The sequence below is a fragment of the Pseudophryne corroboree genome, unplaced genomic scaffold (assembly GCF_028390025.1).
Source record: "Pseudophryne corroboree isolate aPseCor3 unplaced genomic scaffold, aPseCor3.hap2 scaffold_1497, whole genome shotgun sequence".
Classification (NCBI taxonomy): domain Eukaryota; kingdom Metazoa; phylum Chordata; class Amphibia; order Anura; family Myobatrachidae; genus Pseudophryne; species Pseudophryne corroboree.
Window position 1 is genome coordinate 97,508 of NW_026968128.1, and position 14,674 is coordinate 112,181.

Sequence of the window (14,674 nt, forward strand, 5' to 3'; positions counted from 1 at the left end):
GATGTAATCAGAGTTAGATTTGATTCAGTGATTTTATAAAAACATCTAGGAAGCACAATTTAGCAGTGGGTTGCAGAGAAAAAGAAATATGCTGGCAAAAAAATCAAATTGCGTGATTAAACAGCTCTTCATTTTCTGGCTTTATTTTTATGCTAACAAATTTGTTCTCTGAAAAGTGTCCACAAAGCCAAGTCTCTGATTAACACCTTTGTAGGGATGGTTTTTCACCTATTACTAAATTAAACTTGCTTCATTGGAAAGGCAGCAAGATGTATCCTCATTTCAATGTCTACTGAAATAATACAGGTTGACACCAGGAAACATTAACGCCACTGCATCCTTGCTGCTTTCTCATGTGGAAGTCTGTTTAATGTGAAAACAAGGTGATATCTAATTAGCACACAGGTAAGGAATTAAGAAAATCTTTATTTAAGGGTGAAGATGTTTCTCACAAAATTATTGACCCAATGCATCATTGAAATTCAAGCTGGAAAGATGATTTTAATATATCACTTGTACATTTTGTATTGCTCTTCTGGTGACAATGTAGTTTGTTTTTGTCAATTACCATTTTAATAATAGGGTAAAGAAAATGAAGTGGATTTTTGAAAGAAAACAATAATGTCAATATACTATTAAAACAAATTAAAATGGTAAAAGTTATTGTACTTTAAGTAAAAATAAAAGAGCCAAAATATCAATCCCAGTTTTGGATTACTTTAATTAACAAAAAAAAATGCATATAGCAGAGGATAGTTTCAATCTGCTTACCTCTGGGTTATGGGCCCAGCATGCTTCCATTGCAGTACTCTGCTGCACATGTAAGTGCAAGAGATCCTGAAGCACTCACTCATCATGGGAAAGTACCAATGTGTTTCTTCGTTGGTTGATGGAAGAAACATCTTACAAAAACTCTCCAGATTATTGACTTTTTAAAGTTTTTCTAGGAAACGTTATAGATGAATGCTTATTAGCCTTTGTCAGTATGACATTTTGCAAAGTGTCTCTGTGGCGCAATCAGTTAGTGTGTACGGCTATTAACCAAAAGGTTGGTGGTTCAATCCCACCCAGGGACCTAATTGACCTTGTTATCAGATTTTGGTGATCTTTAAGTAGACAAGTCAAATTTCATACCCCCTCTTATGGTGTAGGGTACCTGGCCTTCTCTGATGTAATCAGAGCTAGATTTGATTCAGTGATTTTATAAAAACATCTAGGAAGCACAATTTAGCAGTGGGTTGCAGAGAAAAAGAAATATGCTGGCAAAAAAATCAAATTGCGTGATTAAACAGCTCTTTATTTTCTGGCTTTATTTTTAAGCTAACAAATTTGTTCTCTGAAAAGTGTCCACAAAGCCAAGTCTCTGATTAACACCTTTGTAGGGATTGTTTTTCACCTATTACTAAATTAAACTTGCTTCATTGGAAAGGCAGCAAGATGCATCCTCATTTCAATGTCTACTGAAATAATACAGGTTGACACCAGGAAACATTAACGCCACTGCATCCTTGCTGCTTTCTCATGTGGAAGTCTGTTTAATGTGAAAACAAGGTGATATCTAATTAGCACACAGGTAAGGAATTACGAAAATCTTTATTTAAGGGTGAAGATGTTTCTCACAAAATTGTTGCCCCAATGCATCATTGAAATTCAAGCTGGAAAGATGATTTAAATATATCACTTGTACATTTTGTATTGCTCTTCTGGTGACAATGTAGTTTTTTTGTCAATTACCATTTTAATAACAGGGTAAAGAAAATTAAGTGGATTTTTGAAAGAAAACTATACTGTCAATATACTATTAAAACAAATTAAAATGGTAAAAGTTATTGTACTTTAAGTAAAAATAAAAGAGCAAAAATATCAATCCCAGTTTTGATTACTTAAATTAACAAAAAAAATGCATATAGCAAAGGATAGTTTCAATCTGCCTACCTCTGGGTTATGGGTCCAGCATGCTTCCATTGCAGTACTCTGCTGCCCATGTAAGTGCAAGAGATCCTGAAGCACTCACTCATCATGGGAAAGTACCAATGTGTTTATTCGTTGGTTGATGGAAGAAACATCTTACAAAAACTCTCCAGATTATTGATTTTTTAATGTTTTCTAGGAAACGTTCTAGATGTATGCTTATTAGCCTTTGTCAGTATGTACTTTTTGCAAAGTGTCTCTGTGGCGCAATCGGTTAGTGTGTTTGGCTATTAACCAAAAGGTTGGTGGTTCAATCCCACCCAGGGACGTAATTAACCTTGTGATCAGATTTTGGTGATATTTAAGTAGACAAGTCAAAATTTCAAACCTCCTCTTATGGTGTAGGGTACATGGCCTTCTCTGATGTAATCAGAGTTAGATTTGATTCAGTGATTTTATAAAAAACAGCTAGGAAGCACAATTTAGCAGTGGGTTGCAGAGAAAAAAAATATGCTGGCAGAAAAATCCAATCGAGTGATTAAACAGCTCTTCATTTTCTGGCTTTATTTTTATGCTAACAAATTTGTTCTCTGAAAAGTGTCCACAAAGCCAAGTCTCTGATTAACACCTTTGTAAGGATGGTTTTTCACCTATTACTAAATTAAACTTGCTTCATTGGAAAGGCAGCAAGATGCATCCTCATTTCAATGTCTACTGAAATAATACAAGTTGACACCAGGAAATATTAACGCCACTGCATCCTTGCTGCTTTCTCATGTGGAAGTCTGTTTAATGTGAAAACAAGGTGATATCTAATTAGCACACAGGTAAGGAATTAAGAAAATCTTTATTTAAGGGTGAAGATGTTTCTCACAAAATTGTTGACCCAATGCATCATTGAAATTCAAGCTGGAAAGATGATTTTAATATATCACTTGTACATTTTGTATTGCTCTTCTGGTGACAATGTAGTTTGTTTTTGTCAATTACCATTTTAATAATAGGGTAAAGAAAATGAAGTGGATTTTTGAAAGAAAACAATAATGTCAATATACTATTAAAACAAATTAAAATGGTAAAAGTTATTATACTTTAAGTAAAAATAAAAGAGACAAAATATCAATCCCAGTTTTGGATTACTTTAATTAACAAAAAAAAAATGCATATAGCAGAGGATAGTTTCAATCTGCTTACCTCTGGGTTATGGGCCCAGCATGCTTCCATTGCAGTACTCTGCTGCACATGTAAGTTCAAGAGATCCTGAAGCACTCACTCATCATGGGAAAGTACCAATGTGTTTCTTCGTTGGTTGATGGAAGAAACATCTTACAAAAACTCTCCAGATTATTGACTTTTTAAAGTTTTTCTAGGAAACGTTTTAGATGAATGCTTATTAGCCTTTGTCAGTATGGACTTTTGCAAGGTGTTTCTGTGGCGCAATCAGTTAGTATGTACGGCTATTAACCAAAAGGTTGGTGGTTCAATCCCACCCAGGGACCTAATTGACCTTGTTATCAGATTTTGGTGATCTTTAAGTAGACAAGTCAAAATTTCAAACCCCCTGTTATGGTGTAGGGTACCTGGCCTTCTCTGATGTAATCAGAGTTAGATTTGATTCAGTGATTTTATAAAAACAGCTAGGAAGCACAATTTAGCAGTGGGTTGCAGAGAAAAAAAATATGCTGGCAGAAAAATCCAATTGAGTGATTAAACAGCTCTTTATTTTCTGGCTTTATTTTTATGCTAACAAATTTGTTCTCTGAAAAGTGTCCACAAAGCCAAGTCTCTGATTAACACCTTTGTAAGGATGGTTTTTCACCTATTACTAAATTAAACTTGCTTCATTGGAAAGGCAGCAAGATGCATCCTCATTTCAATGTCTACTGAAATAATACAGGTTGACACCAGGAAACATTAACGCCACTGCATCCTTGCTGCTTTCTCATGTGGAAGTCTGTTTAATGTGAAAACAAGGTGATATCTAATTAGCACACAGGTAAGGAATTAAGAAAATCTTTATTTAAGGGTGAAGATGTTTCTCACAAAATCGTTGCCCCAATGCATCATTGAAATTCAAGCTGGAAAGATGATTTTAATATATCACTTGTACATTTTGTATTGCTCTTCTGGTGACAATGTAGTTTGTTTTTGTCAATTACCATTTTAATAATAGGGTAAAGAAAATGAAGTGGATTTTTGAAAGAAAACAATACTGTCAATATACTATTAAAACAAATTAAAATGGTAAAAGTTATTGTACTTTAAGTAAAAATAAAAGAGCCAAAATATCAATCCCAGTTTTGGATTACTTTAATTAACAAACAAAAAAATGCATATAGGAGAGGATAGTTTCAATCTGCCTACCTCTGGGTTATGGGCCCAGCATGCTTCCATTGCTGTACTCTGCTGCACATGTAAGTGCAAGAGATCCTGAAGCACTCACTCATCATGGGAAAGTACCAATGTGTTTCTTCGTTGGTTGATAGAAGAAACATCTTACAAAAACTCTCCAGATTATTGACTTTTTTAAGTTTTTCTAGGAAACGTTTTAGATGAATGCTTATTAGCCTTTGTCAGTATGTACTTTTGCATAGTGTCTCTGTGGCGCAATCAGTTAGTGTGTACGGCTATTAACCAAAAGGTTGGTGGTTCAATCCCACCCAGGGACGTAATTGACCTTGTTATCAGATTTTGGTGATCTTTAAGTAGACAAGTCAAATTTCATACCCCCTGTTATGGTGTAGGGTACCTGGCCTTCTCTGATGTAATCAGAGTTAGATTTGATTCAGTGATTTTATAAAAACATCTAGGAAGCACAATTTAGCAGTGGGTTGCAGAGAAAAAGAAATATGCTGGCAAAAAAATCAAATTGCGTGATTAAACAGCTCTTCATTTTCTGGCTTTATTTTTATGCTAACAAATTTGTTCTCTGAAAAGTGTCCACAAAGCCAAGTCTCTGATTAACACCTTTGTAGGGATGGTTTTTCACCTATTACTAAATTAAACTTGCTTCATTGGAAAGGCAGCAAGATGTATCCTCATTTCAATGTCTACTGAAATAATACAGGTTGACACCAGGAAACATTAACGCCACTGCATCCTTGCTGCTTTCTCATGTGGAAGTCTGTTTAATGTTAAAACAAGGTGATATCTAATTAGCACACAGGTAAGGAATTAAGAAAATCTTTATTTAAGGGTGAAGATGTTTCTCACAAAATTGTTGACCCAATGCATCATTGAAATTCAAGCTGGAAAGATGATTTTAATATATCACTTGTACATTTTGTATTGCTCTTCTGGTGACAATGTAGTTTGTTTTTGTCAATTACCATTTTAATAATAGGGTAAAGAAAATGAAGTGGATTTTTGAAAGAAAACAATACTGTCAATATACTATTAAAACAAATTAAAATGGTAAAAGTTATTGTACTTTAAGTAAAAATAAAAGAGACAAAATATCAATCCCAGTTTTGGATTACTTTAATTAACAAAAAAAATGCATATAGCAGAGGATAGTTTCAATCTGCCTACCTCTGGGTTATGGGCCCAGCATGCTTCCATTGCAGTACTCTGCTGCACATGTAAGTGCAAGAGATCCTGAAGCACTCACTCATCATGGGAAAGTACCAATGTGTTTCTTCGTTGGTTGATGGAAGAAACATCTTACAAAAACTCTCCAGATTATTGACTTTTTAAACTTTTTCTAGGAAACGTTTTAGATGAATGCTTATTAGCCTTTGTCAGTATGGACTTTTGCAAAGTGTCTCTGTGGTGCAATCGGTTAGTGTGTTTGGCTATTAACCAAAAGGTTGGTGGTTCAATCCCACCCAGGGACGTAATTAACCTTGTGATCAGATTTTGGTGATCTTTAAGTAGACAAGTCAAAATTTCAAACCCCCTGTTATGGTGTAGGGTACCTGGCCTTCTCTGATGTAATCAGAGTTAGATTTGATTCAGTGATTTTATAAAAACAGTTAGGAAGCACAATTTAGCAGTGGGTTGCAGAGAAAAAAAATATGCTGGCAGAAAAATCCAATTGAGTGATTAAACAGCTCTTTATTTTCTGGCTTTATTTTTATGCTAACAAATTTGTTCTCTGAAAAGTGTCCACAAAGCCAAGTCTCTGATTAACACCTTTGTAAGGATGGTTTTTCACCTATTACTAAATTAAACTTGCTTCATTGGAAAGGCAGCAAGATGCATCCTCATTTCAATGTCTACTGAAATAATACAAGTTGACACCAGGAAACATTAACGCCACTGCATCCTTGCTGCTTTCTCATGTGGAAGTCTGTTTAATATGAAAACAAGGTGATATCTAATTAGCACACAGGTAAGGAATTAAGAAAATCTTTATTTAAGGGTGAAGATGTTTCTCACAAAATCGTTGCCCCAATGCATCATTGAAATTCAAGCTGGAAAGATGATTTTAATATATCACTTGTACATTTTGTATTGCTCTTCTGGTGACAATGTAGTTTGTTTTTGTCAATTACCATATTAATAATAGGGTAAAGAAAATGAAGTGGATTTTTGAAAGAAAACAATACTGTCAATATACTATTAAAACAAATTAAAATGGTAAAAGTTATTGTACTTTAAGTAAAAATAAAAGAGACAAAATATCAATCCCAGTTTTGGATTACTTTAATTAACAAAAAAAATGCATATAGCAGAGGATAGTTTCAATCTGCCTACCTCTGGGTTATGGGCCCAGCATGCTTCCATTGCAGTACTCTGCTGCACATGTAAGTGCAAGAGATCCTGAAGCACTCACTCATCATGGGAAAGTACCAATGTGTTTCTTCGTTGGTTGATGGAAGAAACATCTTACAAAAACTCTCCAGATTATTGACTTTTTAAAGTTTTTCTAGGAAACGTTTTAGATGAATGCTTATTAGCCTTTGTCAGTATGGACTTTTGCAAAGTGTCTCTGTGGCGCAATCGGTTAGTGTGTTTGGCTATTAACCAAAAGGTTGGTGGTTCAATCCCACCCAGGGACGTAATTAACCTTGTGATCAGATTTTGGTGATATTTAAGTAGACAAGTCAAAATTTCAAACCTCCTCTTATGGTGTAGGGTACATGGCCTTCTCTGATGTAATCAGAGTTAGATTTGATTCAGTGATTTTATAAAAAACAGCTAGGAAGCACAATTTAGCAGTGGGTTGCAGAGAAAAAAAATATGCTGGCAGAAAAATCCAATCGAGTGATTAAACAGCTCTTCATTTTCTGGCTTTATTTTTATGCTAACACATTTGTTCTCTGAAAAGTGTCCACAAAGCCAAGTCTCTGATTAACACCTTTGTAAGGATGGTTTTTCACCTATTACTAAATTAAACTTGCTTCATTGGAAAGGCAGCAAGATGCATCCTCATTTCAATGTCTACTGAAATAATACAAGTTGACACCAGGAAACATTAACGCCACTGCATCCTTGCTGCTTTCTCATGTGGAAGTCTGTTTAATGTGAAAACAAGGTGATATCTAATTAGCACACAGGTAAGGAATTAAGAAAATCTTTATTTAAGGGTGAAGATGTTTCTCACAAAATTGTTGACCCAATGCAACATTGAAATTCAAGCTGGAAAGATGATTTTAATATATCACTTGTACATTTTGTATTGCTCTTCTGGTGACAATGTAGTTTGTTTTTGTCAATTACCATTTTAATAATAGGGTAAAGAAAATGAAGTGGATTTTTGAAAGAAAACAATACTGTCAATATACTATTAAAACAAATTAAAATGGTAAAAGTTATAGTACTTTAAGTAAAAATAAAAGAGACAAAATATCAATCCCAGTTTTGGATTACTTTAATTAACAAAAAAAAATGCATATAGCAGAGGATAGTTTCAATCTGCCTACATCTGGGTTATGGGCCCAGCATGCTTCCATTGCAGTACTCTGCTGCACATGTAAGTTCAAGAGATCCTGAAGCACTCACTCATCATGGGAAAGTACCAATGTGTTTCTTCGTTGGTTGATGGAAGAAACATCTTACAAAAACTCTCCAGATTATTGACTTTTTTAAGTTTTTCTAGGAAACGTTTTAGATGAATGCTTATTAGCCTTTGTCAGTATGTACTTTTGCAAAGTGTCTCTGTGGCGCAATCAGTTAGTGTGTACGGCTATTAACCAAAAGGTTGGTGGTTCAATCCCACCCAGGGACGTAATTGACCTTGTTATCAGATTTTGGTGATCTTTAAGTAGACAAGTCAAATTTCATACCCCCTGTTATGGTGTAGGGTACCTGGCCTTCTCTGATGTAATCAGAGTTAGATTTGATTCAGTGATTTTATAAAAACATCTAGGAAGCACAATTTAGCAGTGGGTTGCAGAGAAAAAGAAATATGCTGGCAAAAAAATCAAATTGCGTGATTAAACAGCTCTTCATTTTCTGGCTTTATTTTTATGCTAACAAATTTGTTCTCTGAAAAGTGTCCACAAAGCCAAGTCTCTGATTAACACCTTTGTAGGGATGGTTTTTCACCTATTACTAAATTAAACTTGCTTCATTGGAAAGGCAGCAAGATGTATCCTCATTTCAATGTCTACTGAAATAATACAGGTTGACACCAGGAAACATTAACGCCACTGCATCCTTGCTGCTTTCTCATGTGGAAGTCTGTTTAATGTGAAAACAAGGTGATATCTAATTAGCACACAGGTAAGGAATTAAGAAAATCTTTAAGGGTGAAGATGTTTCTCACAAAATTATTGACCCAATGCATCATTGAAATTCAAGCTGGAAAGATGATTTTAATATATCACTTGTACATTTTGTATTGCTCTTCTGGTGACAATGTAGTTTGTTTTTGTCAATTACCATTTTAATAATAGGGTAAAGAAAATGAAGTGGATTTTTGAAAGAAAACAATACTGTCAATATACTATTAAAACAAATTAAAATGGTAAAAGTTATTGTACTTTAAGTAAAAATAAAAGAGACAAAATATCAATCCCAGTTTTGGATTACTTTAATTAACAAAAAAAATGCATATAGCAGAGGATAGTTTCAATCTGCCTACCTCTGGGTTATGGGCCCAGCATGCTTCCATTGCAGTACTCTGCTGCACATGTAAGTGCAAGAGATCCTGAAGCACTCACTCATCATGGGAAAGTACCAATGTGTTTCTTCGTTGGTTGATGGAAGAAACATCTTACAAAAACTCTCCAGATTATTGACTTTTTAAACTTTTTCTAGGAAACGTTTTAGATGAATGCTTATTAGCCTTTGTCAGTATGGACTTTTGCAAAGTGTCTCTGTGGCGCAATCGGTTAGTGTGTTTGGCTATTAACCAAAAGGTTGGTGGTTCAATCCCACCCAGGGACGTAATTAACCTTGTGATCAGATTTTGGTGATCTTTAAGTAGACAAGTCAAAATTTCAAACCCCCTGTTATGGTGTAGGGTACCTGGCCTTCTCTGATGTAATCAGAGTTAGATTTGATTCAGTGATTTTATAAAAACAGCTAGGAAGCACAATTTAGCAGTGGGTTGCAGAGAAAAAAAATATGCTGGCAGAAAAATCCAATTGAGTGATTAAACAGCTCTTTATTTTCTGGCTTTATTTTTATGCTAACAAATTTGTTCTCTGAAAAGTGTCCACAAAGCCAAGTCTCTGATTAACACCTTTGTAAGGATGGTTTTTCACCTATTACTAAATTAAACTTGCTTCATTGGAAAGGCAGCAAGATGCATCCTCATTTCAATGTCTACTGAAATAATACAAGTTGACACCAGGAAACATTAACGCCACTGCATCCTTGCTGCTTTCTCATGTGGAAGTCTGTTTAATATGAAAACAAGGTGATATCTAATTAGCACACAGGTAAGGAATTAAGAAAATCTTTATTTAAGGGTGAAGATGTTTCTCACAAAATTGTTGACCCAATGCATCATTGAAATTCAAGCAGGAAAGATGATTTTAATATATCACTTGTACATTTTGTATTGCTCTTCTGGTGACAATGTAGTTTGTTTTTGTCAATTACCATTTTAATAATAGGGTAAAGAAAATGAAGTGGATTTTTGAAAGAAAACAATAATGTCAATATACTATTAAAACAAATTAAAATGGTAAAAGTTATTATACTTTAAGTAAAAATAAAAGAGACAAAATATCAATCCCAGTTTTGGATTACTTTAATTAACAAAAAAAAAATGCATATAGCAGAGGATAGTTTCAATCTGCTTACCTCTGGGTTATGGGCCCAGCATGCTTCCATTGCAATACTCTGCTGCACATGTAAGTTCAAGAGATCCTGAAGCACTCACTCATCATGGGAAAGTACCAATGTGTTTCTTCGTTGGTTGATGGAAGAAACATCTTACAAAAACTCTCCAGATTATTGACTTTTTAAAGTTTTTCTAGGAAACGTTTTAGATGAATGCTTATTAGCCTTTGTCAGTATGGACTTTTGCAAGGTGTTTCTGTGGCGCAATCAGTTAGTATGTACGGCTATTAACCAAAAGGTTGGTGGTTCAATCCCACCCAGAGACCTAATTGACCTTGTTATCAGATTTTGGTGATCTTTAAGTAGACAAGTCAAAATTTCAAACCCCCTGTTATGGTGTAGGGTACCTGGCCTTCTCTGATGTAATCAGAGTTAGATTTGATTCAGTGATTTTATAAAAACAGCTAGGAAGCACAATTTAGCAGTGGGTTGCAGAGAAAAAAAATATGCTGGCAGAAAAATCCAATTGAGTGATTAAACAGCTCTTTATTTTCTGGCTTTATTTTTATGCTAACAAATTTGTTCTCTGAAAAGTGTCCACAAAGCCAAGTCTCTGATTAACACCTTTGTAAGGATGGTTTTTCACCTATTACTAAATTAAACTTGCTTCATTGGAAAGGCAGCAAGATGCATCCTCATTTCAATGTCTACTGAAATAATACAGGTTGACACCAGGAAACATTAACGCCACTGCATCCTTGCTGCTTTCTCATGTGGAAGTCTGTTTAATGTGAAAACAAGGTGATATCTAATTAGCACACAGGTAAGGAATTAAGAAAATCTTTATTTAAGGGTGAAGATGTTTCTCACAAAATCGTTGCCCCAATGCATCATTGAAATTCAAGCTGGAAAGATGATTTTAATATATCACTTGTACATTTTGTATTGCTCTTCTGGTGACAATGTAGTTTGTTTTTGTCAATTACCATTTTAATAATAGGGTAAAGAAAATTAAGTGGATTTTTGAAAGAAAACAATACTGTCAATATACTATTAAAACAAATTAAAATGGTAAAAGTTATTGTACTTTAAGTAAAAATAAAAGAGCCAAAATATCAATCCCAGTTTTGGATTACTTTAATTAACAAACAAAAAAATGCATATAGGAGAGGATAGTTTCAATCTGCCTACCTCTGGGTTATGGGCCCAGCATGCTTCCATTGCTGTACTCTGCTGCACATGTAAGTGCAAGAGATCCTGAAGCACTCACTCATCATGGGAAAGTACCAATGTGTTTCTTCGTTGGTTGATAGAAGAAACATCTTACAAAAACTCTCCAGATTATTGACTTTTTTAAGTTTTTCTAGGAAACGTTTTAGATGAATGCTTATTAGCCTTTGTCAGTATGTACTTTTGCAAAGTGTCTCTGTGGCGCAATCAGTTAGTGTGTACGGCTATTAACCAAAAGGTTGGTGGTTCAATCCCACCCAGGGACGTAATTGACCTTGTTATCAGATTTTGGTGATCTTTAAGTAGACAAGTCAAATTTCATACCCCCTGTTATGGTGTAGGGTACCTGGCCTTCTCTGATGTAATCAGAGTTAGATTTGATTCAGTGATTTTATAAAAACATCTAGGAAGCACAATTTAGCAGTGGGTTGCAGAGAAAAAGAAATATGCTGGCAAAAAAATCAAATTGCGTGATTAAACAGCTCTTCATTTTCTGGCTTTATTTTTATGCTAACAAATTTGTTCTCTGAAAAGTGTCCACAAAGCCAAGTCTCTGATTAACACCTTTGTAGGGATGGTTTTTCACCTATTACTAAATTAAACTTGCTTCATTGGAAAGGCAGCAAGATGTATCCTCATTTCAATGTCTACTGAAATAATACAGGTTGACACCAGGAAACATTAACGCCACTGCATCCTTGCTGCTTTCTCATGTGGAAGTCTGTTTAATGTTAAAACAAGGTGATATCTAATTAGCACACAGGTAAGGAATTAAGAAAATCTTTATTTAAGGGTGAAGATGTTTCTCACAAAATTGTTGACCCAATGCATCATTGAAATTCAAGCTGGAAAGATGATTTTAATATATCACTTGTACATTTTGTATTGCTCTTCTGGTGACAATGTAGTTTGTTTTTGTCAATTACCATTTTAATAATAGGGTAAAGAAAATGAAGTGGATTTTTGAAAGAAAACAATACTGTCAATATACTATTAAAACAAATTAAAATGGTAAAAGTTATTGTACTTTAAGTAAAAATAAAAGAGACAAAATATCAATCCCAGTTTTGGATTACTTTAATTAACAAAAAAAATGCATATAGCAGAGGATAGTTTCAATCTGCCTACCTCTGGGTTATGGGCCCAGCATGCTTCCATTGCAGTACTCTGCTGCACATGTAAGTGCAAGAGATCCTGAAGCACTCACTCATCATGGGAAAGTACCAATGTGTTTCTTCGTTGGTTGATGGAAGAAACATCTTACAAAAACTCTCCAGATTATTGACTTTTTAAACTTTTTCTAGGAAACGTTTTAGATGAATGCTTATTAGCCTTTGTCAGTATGGACTTTTGCAAAGTGTCTCTGTGGCGCAATCGGTTAGTGTGTTTGGCTATTAACCAAAAGGTTGGTGGTTCAATCCCACCCAGGGACGTAATTGACCTTGTTATCAGATTTTGGTGATCTTTAAGTAGACAAGTCAAATTTCATACCCCCTGTTATGGTGTAGGGTACCTGGCCTTCTCTGATGTAATCAGAGTTAGATTTGATTCAGTGATTTTATAAAAACATCTAGGAAGCACAATTTAGCAGTGGGTTGCAGAGAAAAAGAAATATGCTGGCAAAAAAATCAAATTGCGTGATTAAACAGCTCTTCATTTTCTGGCTTTATTTTTATGCTAACAAATTTGTTCTCTGAAAAGTGTCCACAAAGCCAAGTCTCTGATTAACACCTTTGTAAGGATGGTTTTTCACCTATTACTAAATTAAACTTGCTTCATTGGAAAGGCAGCAAGATGCATCCTCATTTCAATGTCTACTGAAATAATACAAGTTGACACCAGGAAACATTAACGCCACTGCATCCTTGCTGCTTTCTCATGTGGAAGTCTGTTTAATATGAAAACAAGGTGATATCTAATTAGCACACAGGTAAGGAATTAAGAAAATCTTTATTTAAGGGTGAAGATGTTTCTCACAAAATCGTTGCCCCAATGCATCATTGAAATTCAAGCTGGAAAGATGATTTTAATATATCACTTGTACATTTTGTATTGCTCTTCTGGTGACAATGTAGTTTGTTTTTGTCAATTACCATATTAATAATAGGGTAAAGAAAATGAAGTGGATTTTTGAAAGAAAACAATACTGTCAATATACTATTAAAACAAATTAAAATGGTAAAAGTTATTGTACTTTAAGTAAAAATAAAAGAGACAAAATATCAATCCCAGTTTTGGATTACTTTAATTAACAAAAAAAAATGCATATAGCAGAGGATAGTTTCAATCTGCCTACCTCTGGGTTATGGGCCCAGCATGCTTCCATTGCAGTACTCTGCTGCACATGTAAGTGCAAGAGATCCTGAAGCACTCACTCATCATGGGAAAGTACCAATGTGTTTCTTCGTTGGTTGATGGAAGAAACATCTTACAAAAACTCTCCAGATTATTGACTTTTTAAAGTTTTTCTAGGAAACGTTTTAGATGAATGCTTATTAGCCTTTGTCAGTATGGATTTTTGCAAAGTGTCTCTGTGGCGCAATCGGTTAGTGTGTTTGGCTATTAACCAAAAGGTTGGTGGTTCAATCCCACCCAGGGACGCAATTAACCTTGTGATCAGATTTTGGTGATATTTAAGTAGACAAGTCAAAATTTCAAACCTCCTCTTATGGTGTAGGGTACATGGCCTTCTCTGATGTAATCAGAGTTAGATTTGATTCAGTGATTTTATAAAAAACAGCTAGGAAGCACAATTTAGCAGTGGGTTGCAGAGAAAAAAAATATGCTGGCAGAAAAATCCAATCGAGTGATTAAACAGCTCTTCATTTTCTGGCTTTATTTTTATGCTAACAAATTTGTTCTCTGAAAAGTGTCCACAAAGCCAAGTCTCTGATTAACACCTTTGTAAGGATGGTTTTTCACCTATTACTAAATTAAACTTGCTTCATTGGAAAGGCAGCAAGATGCATCCTCATTTCAATGTCTACTGAAATAATACAAGTTGACACCAGGAAACATTAACGCCACTGCATCCTTGCTGCTTTCTCATGTGGAAGTCTGTTTAATGTGAAAACAAGGTGATATCTAATTAGCACACAGGTAAGGAATTAAGAAAATCTTTATTTAAGGGTGAAGATGTTTCTCACAAAATTGTTGACCCAATGCAACATTGAAATTCAAGCTGGAAAGATGATTTTAATATATCACTTGTACATTTTGTATTGCTCTTCTGGTGACAATGTAGTTTGTTTTTGTCAATTACCATTTTAATAATAGGGTAAAGAAAATGAAGTGGATTTTTGAAAGAAAACAATACTGTCAATATACTATTAAAACAAATTAAAATGGTAAAAGT

At 34.5% G+C, this 14,674-nt stretch overlaps 5 non-coding genes across 5 annotated transcripts; all 5 read left to right on the forward strand.

The window, feature by feature from the left end:
* Positions 1-2,166: 2,166 nt before the first annotated feature.
* On the forward strand, positions 2,167-2,240 carry TRNAN-AUU (transfer RNA asparagine (anticodon AUU)). Its single transcript has one exon. It is a non-coding gene; the product is annotated as a tRNA-Asn (tRNA).
* A 4,600-nt stretch (positions 2,241-6,840) lies between these two features.
* On the forward strand, positions 6,841-6,914 carry TRNAN-AUU (transfer RNA asparagine (anticodon AUU)). The gene has a single exon. It is a non-coding gene; the product is annotated as a tRNA-Asn (tRNA).
* A 2,258-nt stretch (positions 6,915-9,172) lies between these two features.
* On the forward strand, positions 9,173-9,246 carry TRNAN-AUU (transfer RNA asparagine (anticodon AUU)). Its single transcript has one exon. It is a non-coding gene; the product is annotated as a tRNA-Asn (tRNA).
* Positions 9,247-12,678: 3,432 nt separating this feature from the next.
* On the forward strand, positions 12,679-12,752 carry TRNAN-AUU (transfer RNA asparagine (anticodon AUU)). The gene has a single exon. It is a non-coding gene; the product is annotated as a tRNA-Asn (tRNA).
* A 1,094-nt stretch (positions 12,753-13,846) lies between these two features.
* On the forward strand, positions 13,847-13,920 carry TRNAN-AUU (transfer RNA asparagine (anticodon AUU)). The gene has a single exon. It is a non-coding gene; the product is annotated as a tRNA-Asn (tRNA).
* The last annotated feature ends 754 nt before the right edge of the window (positions 13,921-14,674 follow it).